The following is a 14,542-nucleotide window of genomic DNA, read 5'->3' as shown; positions in this document are numbered from 1 at the left end:
AATTTATTAACAACTATAGTTGAACCAAAGGACACATCAACTGTTCGTTAGTTCCTTTCCACCAAATGAAGATATATTATTAGTATTTGTGTTAAATATTCCATTTTAACAGTGCAGATACATATTCATTAGCAGGCAGAATAACCTTAGAGTTTGCACTTTGCAAATGCTTGTTATTTTCATGAAGTCTGAGCAGGTTTAAAAACTTTGAATTGCCTCCTACATGTAATCTCAGAGTCTGTCATTCACATGTAGAAAACTCACCTCTTTATTTAGCTCATGGTCGGTGAGAGACAGACATTTACAGGGCCCCTCTGCCCTTGAGCTGTTCCATTAGTGCATGGAAAGCACCTTGTAGCCTGTGACAAGCGCAGCAGATCGGCCCTAAATCAAAAATCAGTGCCAGCCAGGGATCTAAGCCACCATGAAGGTCACAGCCATCAACTGCATGCCATCTCAATCCAAACAAAACACATTGGATACAGGGGGATTTTCACAACTCTCGATAGGTGACAAGCACTTCATGTTAGAGTAATCCATAGTAGTGAAACTGAGAACTGACCTTTTAAGTAATTTTGAGTAATTAATCAAACTTTGAAAAAGCTGGATGTAATTTTTGGTAATATTTTACATTTAAAAACAAAACAAAGCAAAACAAAATAAAAGCTCCACAGCATGGTGTTACTATTATCAGGATTTTGCTTAAAATTCTTTTTCCTGTTTTTGGTATTTATGTGTGCTTTTAAGAAACAAAATCATCAGAAGTTATAGAAAAACAAGTAGTAGTATCCTTTGGTTTCTTGAAATATATGCCATTTATCCATTATGAAGTGAACAATCTGTGCTTTAAACTGCCCAGTTTTGCTTATTCTGAGAGTTTATAATTAGCATGTATATTAAATAGTTGACTTCATATTTAATAGTTGACTAGTACAACTTTACCTTCAACAACCCAGTTCAATTGAAAATGGTGAATTTGAGTCTAGATATTAATAAGATTTCTGTACTGTCTGTCCAGTGAAGGTTTTGAATAATATAAACATTATTTAGATATTATGGATCAAATTCCCTTTTCATCTTTAACTCAGAAAAAAAAAAGAAAAATTTATCATAAATTATAAAATCTCTACCTATTTGAAGGGTTTTCTTTTATGGCATTCTGAGATTTAATTACCTAGGTTAATAAGAATTCGATAGTCACGCAAGCTAGCAGGATTTTGCTAAATTAAGTTGGAAAATGCCTGTGTTTCACAAAATGAATATAATAAAATAGCTTATATGCAAAAATTATATTTTGATGGAACTAGCATATTAATGTGATCTGACTGGATTATATCATACTGCAATAGAGGTCAAGTGAGGCAAAAGCTTAGTTATCCAACTCTGATGAAATAACCGACAAGGGGCTAACATAGAAATATATACATTGTTCTTACCAAATTAGCTTTTGTAAATGATATTCAACAAAGCAATGGATACAAAGAGCAGGGAAGAAAATGAAATGCTCTTTGCAAACTAATCAGGTTCACAGTGACCAAAACTATTTTGAGAATGTACCATTTCAGAAACAAATGTGTGGACCCAAGTATTTCTACCATTGAGTGAATTCTTGGTTAATTTACACAAACTGGTGAAGTTTTAAGAAACTGTAAAATCAAAGCAGTCCAACAGGAGTGTATGTAATGGAAGAATGCCATCTGCTGGTGAACCTTATCAAATCCATATTTAATTAGGAAGGTAAGAGGACATGCTCTGCAAACCAGGAAGATTCAAAGTTTATAGAAACATTATTTTTCTTCTGAGAAATCTGCTCTCATTAAGCTGATGCATTATTCATTTTAAATTAACTTGATTACCAATTTCATGGAATCACTAGTCAGGAAAACCTTGAAAGGAAATGGGCGCAAAGGGCTTTCTCCCCTGACTCCCCCATCCCCCTTTTTGCCAGTTTACAAAGTTTTTGTATTTATCCTTCATCAGTAGTCAGCCAGTGAATCTACTCTATTTAAAAGCTCTAGCTTTTCACTTAATGCATCCCATCTGTTTCTGAAATAAATTGCAATAATCCGTGTTTAATTTTAATCAATGTATTACTAAATATGCAAATTATATTAAAAGCCGTGGTTTGAAAAAGCTTTCATTTGTAAATATGGTAGCTTAAAACAGGAAGCATATCTAAAAGCCATTTAGCTACAGTAGCCTAACTCTAACACTGTAGCTGATTTATAAAGCAGATCACAAGTTGATCTTTCTCCCACAAGGGGATATGTAAAACTGTTGCATATCAGATTTTGTTAACATCTTATGGACTAGTGCTAACAGTGTAAGAGACTCATACTTCAGCAACCATGTCTTTTACATTTAAATTGAGGTAATCTTATTCCATTCTACATCTTACTAATTTTTTTTTACACAACCTAACATATGAATTTGTGTGATTGGTTTATGAATCACAGTTAAAGCAATTTGAGCAAGACTTTCAATCAATCTTAAATTTTTTAGTGTCTAATTTACTTGTGATTTGCATAATTAATTGTGGAAGGGATCCTTTGGGAGTCTCTCTTTCCCTCTTTTCCTTTCCTACCTTGTGTCTCATTCATTGACTAGACAGAATGGGATCCATACTGGAGTTCTTTCAGGCTTGATAGATGACTTTGTTAGGAATTCAGAAATTATGTGTTACACTGCTCTTTCTGATCTGGCTGAACTGAGGGTAAATTCTAAAAAATAATCCCATTATACCTGTAAGACAGTCCATTAACATGGCTATCACTGAATTGTGTATGTAATTTACCAACCAATTACCTTAAAAGAGAGTTTTGGAATTCTTTCCTATATATAGGTCATGAGTGTATGGGAATATATATAATGATGTTCATATACTGAATTCTGTCATTTATTAATTGTATTGGTTTGGGGACATTGCCTAGGCCAGTGGTCGGCAAAGTGCGGCTCGCGAGCCACATGCGGCTCTTTGGCCTCTTGAGTGGCTCTTCCACAAAATACCACGTGCGGGCGTGCACATACAGTGCGATTGAAACTTCGTGGCCCATGGGCAGAAGTCGGTATTTTGTGGAAGAGCCACACTCAAGGGGCCAAAGAGCCGCATGTAGCTTGCGAGCCGCACTTTGCCGACCACTGGCCTAGGGTAGTTTAATCAATGCTAGGCTATAGCAAACTTCCAAGAATTTTGCAAGCTTGTTGTTAAGTCATTATTAAAAATAAAATGACATAAACTTACATTAAAGTAAATTATGCTAAAAACAAGGGTAAATCCTCAAATATTACATTCTAATTATTGTGCTACATTTTATTTTTGTCTATGCTCTTAAGATCATTTACTTCTATTTATTGTATCTCTATGGTGAACATACTAGATAATGATGTACTTTAGTGCATTTCTTTCTCCACATTTAGTAACATCACATTGGTAAATTGAAATTGACCATGGTAGAAGTATTTATACCATAGAAATTGGTATATGCTACAAATCAAAGCACACCATTGTCTTCAATTATAATACAAACACAGCAACTCAATACATGTTCTCTGTTATTTATTCCTGGTCTTTTAAGAAAGAACAATAGTTCTCACAGACCCTTTTACCAAAAGCAATGTATATTTTTGATTCCCTAGGGCATGGTCGGCAAACTCATTAGTCAACAGAGCCAAATATCAACAGTACAACGATTGAAATTTCTTTTGGGAGCCAAATTTTTTTAACTTAAACTATATAGGTAGGTACGTTGTTATTAACTTAATTAGGCTACTCCTAAGGCTTAGGAAGAGCCACACTCAAGGGGCCAAAGAGCCGCATGTGGCTCGTGAGCTGCAGTTTGCCGACCACGGCCCTAGGGGACCTTAGCCCCAATTTTCTGTTAAACTTTAAAAATTAAGTTTTTCCTTTGGAAAATACAGAAAAATATATTTTTAGTGACTTCATTATTTGGAAGGAGGAAAGTCATCACATATTCATAATTTACTAAGGAATTCATGTCTCGCATTTTAGTTTACCAGGCAATTTATTGCTGAGTTTAAGTGTTGGTTAAGTAATCCTGAGACTAGACTGTGTTATTTAGAGTAGCTGTTTGTGGAATAAACTCACAGCAACAGTATAAATAGTAGATTCATGCCAAGGACCATCTTTGTTAGAAATAAGCTTATTTCTTTACGCAGCAGATTTATTAATCATACTGCAGGGTTCTTTTTTTTTTTTTTATTGCTTAAAGTATTACAAAGGGTATTACATATGTGTCCATTTTATCCCCCCGCCCTAGACAGTCCCCTAGCCTCCCCTATCCCCCAGTGACTGCAGGGTTCTTAACAATCAGTGTAAATGATCCAGGGTCATTGGAAGTAACTTCAGTCCATCCTAAGAATGCTAATGATGTAAAAAATAAGTAGGGCCCAGTCTTCTGGGGAACATAGTGGAGGCCAGCGAGGCTCTTCTGGTGAATGCACCAATCTGCTCTGCTTCCATAGGCCCTTTGTGTAGCCAGATTCCCTGAGAAAGGTGGACTGTCTGCTGTTGCCTAACATTTCTGTAAGATTATTTTCTACTTTCAATTTCCTTCATTCTTTTCCATGTTTTATTTGTTTGTTTGTTTAGTTTTACACTCACTGATAACGATATAACTCATAATTCACTAAAAATTTAACCATGGTAAAATTTCCTCTTCTCAACAAAAAGGATTCGTGATTTGTCTTTATAACAAGTTTTTTTAATGTTAAATATTAAGAATACATTGAAGTCTAAAGAATAAAATTTTGATGATTACTTATATGCCTACTCCTTTTTTATTTTTTTTTAGAGAGAGGAAGAGGGAGAGAGAGAGAGACAGACATCAATTTTTCTGTTTCACTTATTTACCATTTATTGGTTGATTCTTGTATGTGCCCTGACTGGGGATCAAACCCATAACCTTGGCATATCAGGATACCACTACAACCAACTGAGATACCCAGCCAGGGCCCTCATTAAAAAAAAAACTTTTTAAAGAAAATTTGAATTATCCTGTGTACCCATCTCTTCCCTCTTTACTTAGAGGTAACCATTATAATGACTTGGAGTTTTAATTTGCTTGCTTTTACTCACCGTTTTAACATATATTTTTCTTTTAAATATTTTACTTATGTATGTTTTTTATATAAAGAGAATTATACTGTATATATTCTTTGTAACTTTATTGCTTCTACCACAAGTCATTCTTTTTCACTGACATATAGTACTCCATTGTATGAATATGCCACAATGTATTCATTCTAGTTTTAGTAAACATTTGGGCTACTTGCTATTTCGTTTATTATGAATAGTACCACTATACTATGAATATTGTTATACATGTATTTTGGTGCATATATGGAAGAGTTTTCTTAGGTACATGCCTAGGAGTGGAATTACACATGTCTTCAACTATACTAGGTAATGTCAAAATGTTTTCCAAAGTGATTATACTAATGTATACCACAAGCAGTGCATGTATTCTAGTGCCTCCCATTAACACTGAATATTGACAGAATTTTAAAATTTTGCAACTTGGCAGATGTGAAATGTTATTGTGAGCATCATTCATCTTTTTATGCTTTTGGCTACTTGTACTGTTCTTTGTGAAATGCTTGTTCGGGTTTTCTTTCTAATATGTTGTGTGTCTTTTTCTCACTGATTTATTGTAGTTCTTTATATATTCTGGGTACAACTTTTTTGGCTCCTCTTAGAGGGTATTACAAATGACTTCTCCCAGTGTGTAGTTTATCTACTTAACTTTTTTAATAGTATCTTTTGATAAACAGTTCTTAACTTTTCCATACTATGTGCAATGTCACTTCTGTCAAAAATAAAGTCTGTTTCGCCCTAGTTGGTTTGACTCAGTGGATAGAGTGTCAGTCTGTGGACTGAAGGGTCCCAGGTTTGATTCCAGTCAAGGGTACATGCCCTGGTTCCCGGTTTGATCCCCAGTGGGGGATGTGCAGGAGGCAGCCAATCAATGATTTTCTCTCGTCATTGATGTTTCTGTCTCTCTCTCCCTCTCCCTTCCTCTCTGAAAGCAATAAAAATATATTAAAAAATAAAAAAATAAGGTCTGATTCTGGGCTATTTTATTATGTTGGTATTTTATCTATTTGTGTGACAACATCACTGTCTTAATTGTTCTAACTTTATGATATACCATCTAATCTCTGGTAAGACAAAACTCCTTACTTTATTTTTCTTCCTTAAAAGTATCTAGGCTATTCTTGGCCCTTTTAATATAAATTTTAGAATCAGCCTATTTCTACAAAGAAATCTTGTTTAAAGGATTTTCAGTTAGCATTGAATCTTTACATCTTTATGAACTTAAGTATTCCAATCCATGATTTTAAGATATATCTATTTATTTGGTCTTTTAGTTTCAACAAAATTTTATGTGTTCTCCATAAGGATCTTACACATTGTTATAATTTTTTTCTAGGCACTTGGTATTTTTTCATCCTATTGTAATGTCTTTTTTCTTTTTTTTTTTTTTTTAGATAATTGTAGATTCACATGCAATTGTAAGAAATAATATAGAGAGATTCCTTGAATCCTTTCCCTTAATGGTAACCTTTTGCAAAACTATAGTATAACTAATAACTAGTAGCCCTGCACAGGAATCTGTGCACCAGTAGCTCGCTGCCACCCTCCTGTAGTTCTCTGCCCACTGCCCTACCCCCTCGCCCCCCCTCATTGGCTTGCTGCCCTTCCCCCTCCTGTAGCTCTCTCCTGCCTGCTTGTAGCTTGCTGCCCCACCTTCCTGCTGATCCGTGATTTGGTCGTTATGTGGTCGGTTGTTGAGTAACGACCATTTGCATATTACATCTTTATTATATAGGATATTACAACCAAGAAATTAATGTAAGCCATTGTTTTTATTCAGATTTACCTAGTTTTAATTGTACATGTGTATGTGTGTTCAGTATATACACTTTTATCCCCTATGTAGGGTCATGTGTCTATTACCATTTTTTAAGATACTGAACATTTTAACACCACAAGGATCCCTCCTGTTGCCTTTTGTAGCTACACCACCTTTCCCTACCACTTTTTGCCATCTGGTTCTCACTAATCTGTCCTCCATTTCTGAAATGTTGTAATTTCTAAAATTTTATATAAATGGAATCATACAAGATGAGTTTTTGGGGGTTGTTTTTTTCTCATTATAGTTCCCTAGAGACTCATCCAAGCTGTTTATCAGTAGTCTTTTCATTTTGATTGCCTAATAGTATTCCATTTCCATGGTATGTGCATACTACTATTTAACCAGTCCCCTGCTGATCCCAATTTTTTATCAATTACAAATAAAGTTGCTGTAAACATTCATGTTTAGGTTTTTGTGTGAATATAATGTTCATTTTCCTGGCATAAATGCCCAAGAAGACAGTGGGTTGTATGACAGTTACACGTTTAGCTTTTAAAAAAATTGTCAAACTGTTTTCTAGAGTGGTTGTACCATTTCACATTCCCATCAGTAATGCGTGGGTGAGCCAGTTTCTTTGCATCCTTGCCAACATTTGGTGTTATTTTTTTTTTTATCCTCACCTGAGGATATGTTTTTTTAAAATTGATTTTTAGAGAGAGAGAGAAATATCTATGTGAAAGAAACATTGATCAGTTGCCTCCATATGCACCCCACCCAGGGATCAAACCCAAAACCTTTTGGTATATGGGGTTATTGAGATACCCGGCCAAGGCAAATTGGGATTACTTTTAATATCATTTTTAGTATATTATTACATGAAAGATGTATCACTTTGTGGTCTCATCTTTATGGGGGGGGGGGAATCACTTATTATGCTTTATCTTGAGCAGGCCTTGGTCTTTTTCTCCAACGTCTCAACTCCTAGGAGGTTGTGGAATCTAAGCTCAAGATAATTTAATTAGGTATATACTCTCAAGAGAGGATTTCAGTGCTACATTTACTCTCTGGGTTCTCATATTCACTTAGTTTTTTACTTTTGAATATTCTTTAATACCTTGCTAGGTCATTAATGACTTTAAAAAGGAAGTTTTGATTCTTTATCTAGCATTTTAATACTTTCATTAGCAGGCCAGCCATGTGTCTAGCCCACCATACTTCTAGAAATGGAAGTTCATTTTTATTTTATTTTATAAAATACATTTTTATTGATTTTAGAGAGGAAGGGAGAGAGAGATAGAAGCATCAGTGATAACAGAGAATCATTGATTGGCTGCCTCTTGCACGCCCCCTACTGGAGATTGAGCCCACAACCCTGGGCATGTGCCCTTGACTGGAATCGAACCAGGGACCCTTCAGTCCACAGTCTAAAGCTCTATCCACTGAGCAAAAGCAGCTAGGGCTCATTTTTCTTTTGAAGGTAATTAAAGTGAAGGTTATAGTCATTCTTAATAGTATTCATAGTGACGTAAAATCATTTCTGTACCTGTGATAGATACTTTGGTTCAAAATTATCACGGGGCATATAACTAAGTAAATTATCTATCTAATGTAGATATTTAGTGTGGGGTCTCCTCCATAGATGTATTCACAAATGTAAATGTTAAACTAAATGAAAACATTTATATTGTTTATATCTTCTTTTCCATTTATGAGTCATGAAGTATGAGCTATTTCTTGCAACAATAGTATGAATTTGCTATTTTCATTGTGTAAATAGGGTACTGTAAGAGATGAAACTAGTAATAGCTGCATTATATTCCATTGATTTGATATATTATTTTTCTTCCCCTTTCACTTGTTAGCATTAAGGTTTTTCCAAGTGCTTTAGTTTCCTTTTGTTATACATACTATGGTCATGAAGTTTGTTGATATGAGTTCCCCCCTTTTTTTCTTATAAGAACATTTTTAGAAATAAGGATTGCTGGGTAATATAGTATGAAAAACTTTAATAAAAAAAATCTCATTTAGATATGTTGACTTGAGATATTGTATTCTTCTAGTGTAATAACCTTTAGAGAATCACCAAAAACTTTATAAAGATTGTGATTGTTGTGGCAACCTCAGGATCTTTACTAGCAGAAGTCCTGGAAAAATTTTTTCCCCCAGAGCTTTCTTTTGCATATGCTAGTTTGTAACAAGATTTTCCTTTCAGTTGTCAAACAATCTGCTTCATTAGGAGATTGTAATACAACTTGATTGTAATATAGCAGATTGAATTTAGACACAAAACTGAATTTGAAATGTAAGAATATTGGTAGCTCTTAGCAGTATATTTAAAAAGGATTTTTGGCTTACTTGAGCCTGGGCAGTATGGCCTCTAAATGTCTAGCCATTCAAGAAAAGTTGCAAGAGTTGAAAGATTTAAAAAATGAGATTCTTTGACATTTCCCTGAGGCAGTTGGAGATGAGACCAGTTGGGGATCTTGGTGCTGCTGCTATTGTACCTGCTTGAGATATGTCCACAGAATCATTCAAGTAACTCTCCTTCCATGGGGTCCTGCCAGCCGCCCCCACCAATTTTACAGACTATGGAGAATTCTGTCAGGAGGGATGAGATGCCATAATCAGTTCCCTCTTAGCTGGTTATCTTCTCTTTTTCTTCCTCACTGGGTTGAGGCAGGCTAGAAGTTAGTCTTAAAGATTGCTTATGTTTTACTTGTGTTTTATCTTTTTTGTTATACATACTATGGTCATGTTTTAAAGACCCAGTTTTGTAGGGAAAAGAACCTACACTTGTTTCCCTCCCACTAGAAGGAGAAGATTAATCTTAGACTATAACAAGTTTTCTTTTGAGGGGGTGGTTAAGTACCATTTTAAAGTCCTGTTGCCAAGCTGTCCAAACTGGGTTTATGAGGCCATCCTTCTATCCTGAATATTACCATTGTTATTATTTCTGCCATCATCATCATCATCATCATTATTATATTATTACTAGAGGCCCGATGCACGAAATTTGTGCAAGGGGCTCAGCCCTTGCAGCCCTGGCTGCCTCAGCCCTCACGGCCCCGGCTGCCTCACTGCCCTGCCCACTGGTCATTCCAGAAGGTCGTTCTGGAAGGTCATTTCACCGTCCTCTCTAATTAGCATATTAGCTCTTTATTATATAGGATTATTATTATTATATTGGTATATTTTTGCCTGTTACTATATATTAAGTACTATGCTAATTTTAGAACAACTCTTTGAAGTATTATTATCCTCATAAGAAATCAAGGCTTAGCCCTGACCGGTTTGGCTCGGTGGATAGAGCGTCGGCCTGCGGACTGAAGGGCCCCAGGTTCGGTTCCGGTCAGGGGCATATACCTTGGTTGCGGGAACATCCCCAGTAGGGGGTGTGCAGGAAGCAGCTGATCAATGTTTCTTCCTCATCGATGTTTCTAACTCTCTATATCTTCTCCCTTCCTCTCTGTAAAAAATCAATAAAATATATTTTAAAAAAAAGAAATCAAGGCTTAGAGAGATTAAGTAACTTGTCTGATGCATCATAGTCAGAGTTCAAACCCAGCTCTGTGTACTATATTGCCTCTCTATTAATACTAGAAAATAATCCTTGTAAAATCTTGCTATTTAAAGTGCTGCTCACAGACTAAGGGTTGCTTATTAGAAAGGCAGAATAAGCCTCACTCTACCCCGGATCTATTGACTCAATAGATCTGCATTTTAACAAGATGCTCAGTTGATTCTTATGCACATTGAAGTTTGAGAAGTACTGCTGTTAAACAGAATATTGAAGAGGCAGATTAGCTTGACCAGGAGAGACATTCTGGAACTAATTTGTAGAAAGATAATTTCAACTTTTGTCTATAATTTTTTTCATAGGGTAGCACAAACTTGTATGTATACATAGTAAATGAGAATTTTTGGAGTAACAAAACAAATGTTTTTTTAACTTTATTTTTATTGTTTGCACTATTACAAATGTCCCCATTCCCCCCACCTTTGCCTACCTCCACCCAGCCCTCCCCCTCCCTTCTCTCTGGCCACCACCACACTGTTGCCTGTGTCTGTGGGCTATGCATACATGTTCTTTGGTAAATCCCTTCACCTTCTTTCATCTAGTTCCCTTCTCCCCCATCTCCTCTAACAGCTGGCAGTCTATTCCATGTATCCATGTTTCTGTTTCTATTTTGACCATTTATTTTGTTGATTAAATTCTACATATAAGTGAGATCATATGGTATTTGTCTTTCTCTGACTGACTTATTTCATCTAGCATAATAATCATCCATGCTTTCGCAAAAGGTAAGATTTCCTTCTTTTTTACAGCTTCATAGTATTAATACCATTGTGTAAATGTACCACATCCTTTTTATCCATTCATCTACTGATGGGTACTTGGGCTGTTTCCAAATCTTGGCTATTGTAAAAATGCTATGAACATATTTTTTTGGTCAGTGTTTCAGGATTCCTAGGATGTATTCCCAGAAGTGGGATCTCTGGGTCAAAAGGCGGTTCATTTTTAACTTTTTGAAGAAACTCCATACTGCTTTCCACAGTGGCTGCACCAGCTTGCAATCCTACCAACAGTGCACTAGGGTTCCCTTTTCTTCACATCTTCACCAGCACTTGTCATTTTTTGATTTATGAATGGTAGCCATTCTGGCAAGTGTGAGATGATATCTCATTGTGATTTTAATTAGCATCTCTCTGATGATTAGTGACATTGAGCATTTTTTGTATGTCTATTGGTCATCTATATGTCCTTTTTGGAGAAGTGTGGTTCACTGCCCGCTTTTTAATTTGGTTTTCTGTCTTCCTAGTGTTGAGTTGTGTAAGTTCTTTATGTGTTTTGGAATTCTTTTGTATATTCCAAGGAATGGGAAACTGATTAGATGAATCACTTTAAACTTTCTCTGGCTCAGACCTTGATGACTCAAGTTTACTGATAGTGAAATCCTTGGACAAAAATGTTGATTGTGGAATTATTTATCCTTTTAAAGGCAGATGAAAGAAAATAAAATACGCACGGACCCATTTCTCAGTAGAACTAAACTGGTCTTATATGAGCTGGGCAGGCAATCCTAGAAAGTGGGCTTCATTTGTTTCCATTTTCATAATTTAAACTTCTGCTAATGAGCCTATAACATAATGCTCTAATCCATGAACAGAGACAGTTTGGTCTTGTCATCTGGCAGCTATTCATTAATATTGGTGGCTGGCAAATATCAGACAAATGAATAAGGACAGTTTTGTGAGTTCAGGGTGATGGTTGAAGCTCGGCCAACTGTTCCTTTTCCTGTCATTGAGTTGAACACCCTACTATTTTTGTGACTCAGGTAACCACTGTGGGAACTACTTAATTGGAGTGATGTGGCAGAAAATAAAGTCTTTGTTATTAGCCCTCTGGGCTAGTCATCTTTGCCTCTGAGCTGTGCCTACATGAAGGTGTTTGTGCATAATACAGACATAACTGACATCAAAGTAAACATAATGCAATAGCTTTCCAAGAGAGAAAGCATTGTTGTTACCTTAGGGTCTGACATTACTTTTGACATTCTGAATCTCAGTGTTTATGAGAAACATCAATAATAATAACCACCTTTTGCATAGGTATAGCACCTTTCTCCCTGGGCTCTGAGTGTTTTGCAAACATGAAGTGTTCGTTGCAGAAGGGGAAGATGGAGTGGGAAAATGTGACTCTAGACAATTAAGAGCTAAAATTTTAAAACAATTTTCTCAAGGAGAATGGAATATAAAGGGGACAATGTAGGATAGGAAATGAAGGATGTTGGGTCCAGCTGAGACTCTAAGGGTAATTTAGCAATCACCTGACTCAGAGTTTGTCCAGCTAAAAGTAAACATGACTTTAAAACAAACAAACTCAGAAATCAGTGAACCCATGGATATCTCTAGTTTTTGCTCATAACAGTTAAAATACTAAAGTTAAATCATAACTACTGGTTTCACAAACTCAGCTAATATAACTTCAAAATTATTTTGTCAGTGTGTGCACATTTTATAAACACAGTCAAAATATTCCTTTTGATCTGGAGAGTAATGATAGTAAAACCACCACCACCAGCAACCATCAGTTATTCTTTGTAGACTTTGGTCCCTGGGGGCAGGGCCTATCCCTTATTTCATGTTGGTATCCCTTGCTCCTAGACTATGCCTTTCCCACACATTATATGCTTAATAAATGTTCACTTGACTGTAAATTTTGTAGGTGCTTTATTAAAAACTGTTTTTTATAGTCTCTGCTCAGTTACCTTTGGCTTTCAATTTTTTTTTTGGACTGTGTAAAATTTCCCCCACATATAATTGTATAGATTAAATTTGTTCTAGAATGGTATCTGGAATCTTATCTTTTAAACATAATTTCTATATTACACCTATGTAAATTTAAAGATTCTGACTCACAAAGGATATTCTACTAGTTTATGAGATGATTTTTTAAAAAAGCAAAGAATACTGTATTTAATTTTAAAAGATATAATGAGTTTTTAAAGGTTTTTATTTAAAATTGTATTCTTGGAATAGAACCTTTAGATTCAGCTGGAGTAGTTGAAATTTCCCCCAGAAATATTATATTGTATTTTGTAGGGTGATATTCACATGACAGCTGTAACTGTAATGTGCTTTTCAAAATCATATATATATATATATATATATATATATATGATATTTGTAGAGCTTATTTCTTTTATTAGAGCTTATTTCTTTGATGTAGTTTGACAGCTTCAGAAAATGATTCCATAGGTTTTGCAAAGGAAGATGCAGTACTGGTGAGAACAGCTCTTTAATATTTTGGAAAGCACAAGCATAATATAAGGATGTAACCACTGCAAAAGATAAATGTGGTAGAATTTAAAGATGTGGCAGGAGCCCCACACTGACTTGAGGGTTCTGTAGATTAGTAATGATAATAATATTTATATATTGCCTTACTCTTTTGCTTCTTCCTTGGACCTTAGAAAAAGACAGTTAAGTTAATTAGTTTTTTCTATTCATAGCACAATACAATCATTATCCATTCAAAGCTCTTATTTTATTTTATCCTTTTTATCTCCCCATTCCCTCACTCCATTCCCCTTTTTTCTCCCTCTCGTAGATACCCGCTAAACAAATGTGGTTGATATAGATACATATGAGGGATGTTGATATATATTTGGATAAGTATGCAACTTTATTTTTTAATTTCTTCCATTTAAAATTATTTTTATTTTTCAATTAAAGTTGACATACATTATTATATTAGTTTTGGGTGTACACCCCAGTGATTAGACATTCCATAACTTATCAAGTGATAATCCTGATAAATCTCCCACCCATCTGACACCATATGTAGTTATTAGAATATTACTGACTATATTCCCTATGCTGTACTTTACAGCCCTGTGACTATTCTGTAACTACCAATTTGTACTTCTTAATCTCCTCACCCTTCTTACCCATCTTCCCGCCTATCTGGCTACCATCAAAATGTTCTGTGTATCTATGAATCTGTTTCTGTTCTGCTTGTTTATTTTTTTTTAAAATATATTTTATTGATTTTTATAGAGAGGAAGGGAGACGCATAGAGAGTTAGAAACATCGATGAGAGAGAAACATCGATCACCTGCCTCCTGCACACTCCCTACTGGGGATGTTCTCACAACCAAGGTACA

Source organism: Myotis myotis, unplaced genomic scaffold, assembly GCF_014108235.1.
Source record: "Myotis myotis isolate mMyoMyo1 unplaced genomic scaffold, mMyoMyo1.p scaffold_m19_p_5, whole genome shotgun sequence".
Lineage (NCBI taxonomy): Eukaryota > Metazoa > Chordata > Mammalia > Chiroptera > Vespertilionidae > Myotis > Myotis myotis.
The sequence above is the reverse complement of the archived record's forward strand: the minus strand, read 5'-3'. Positions refer to the sequence as shown.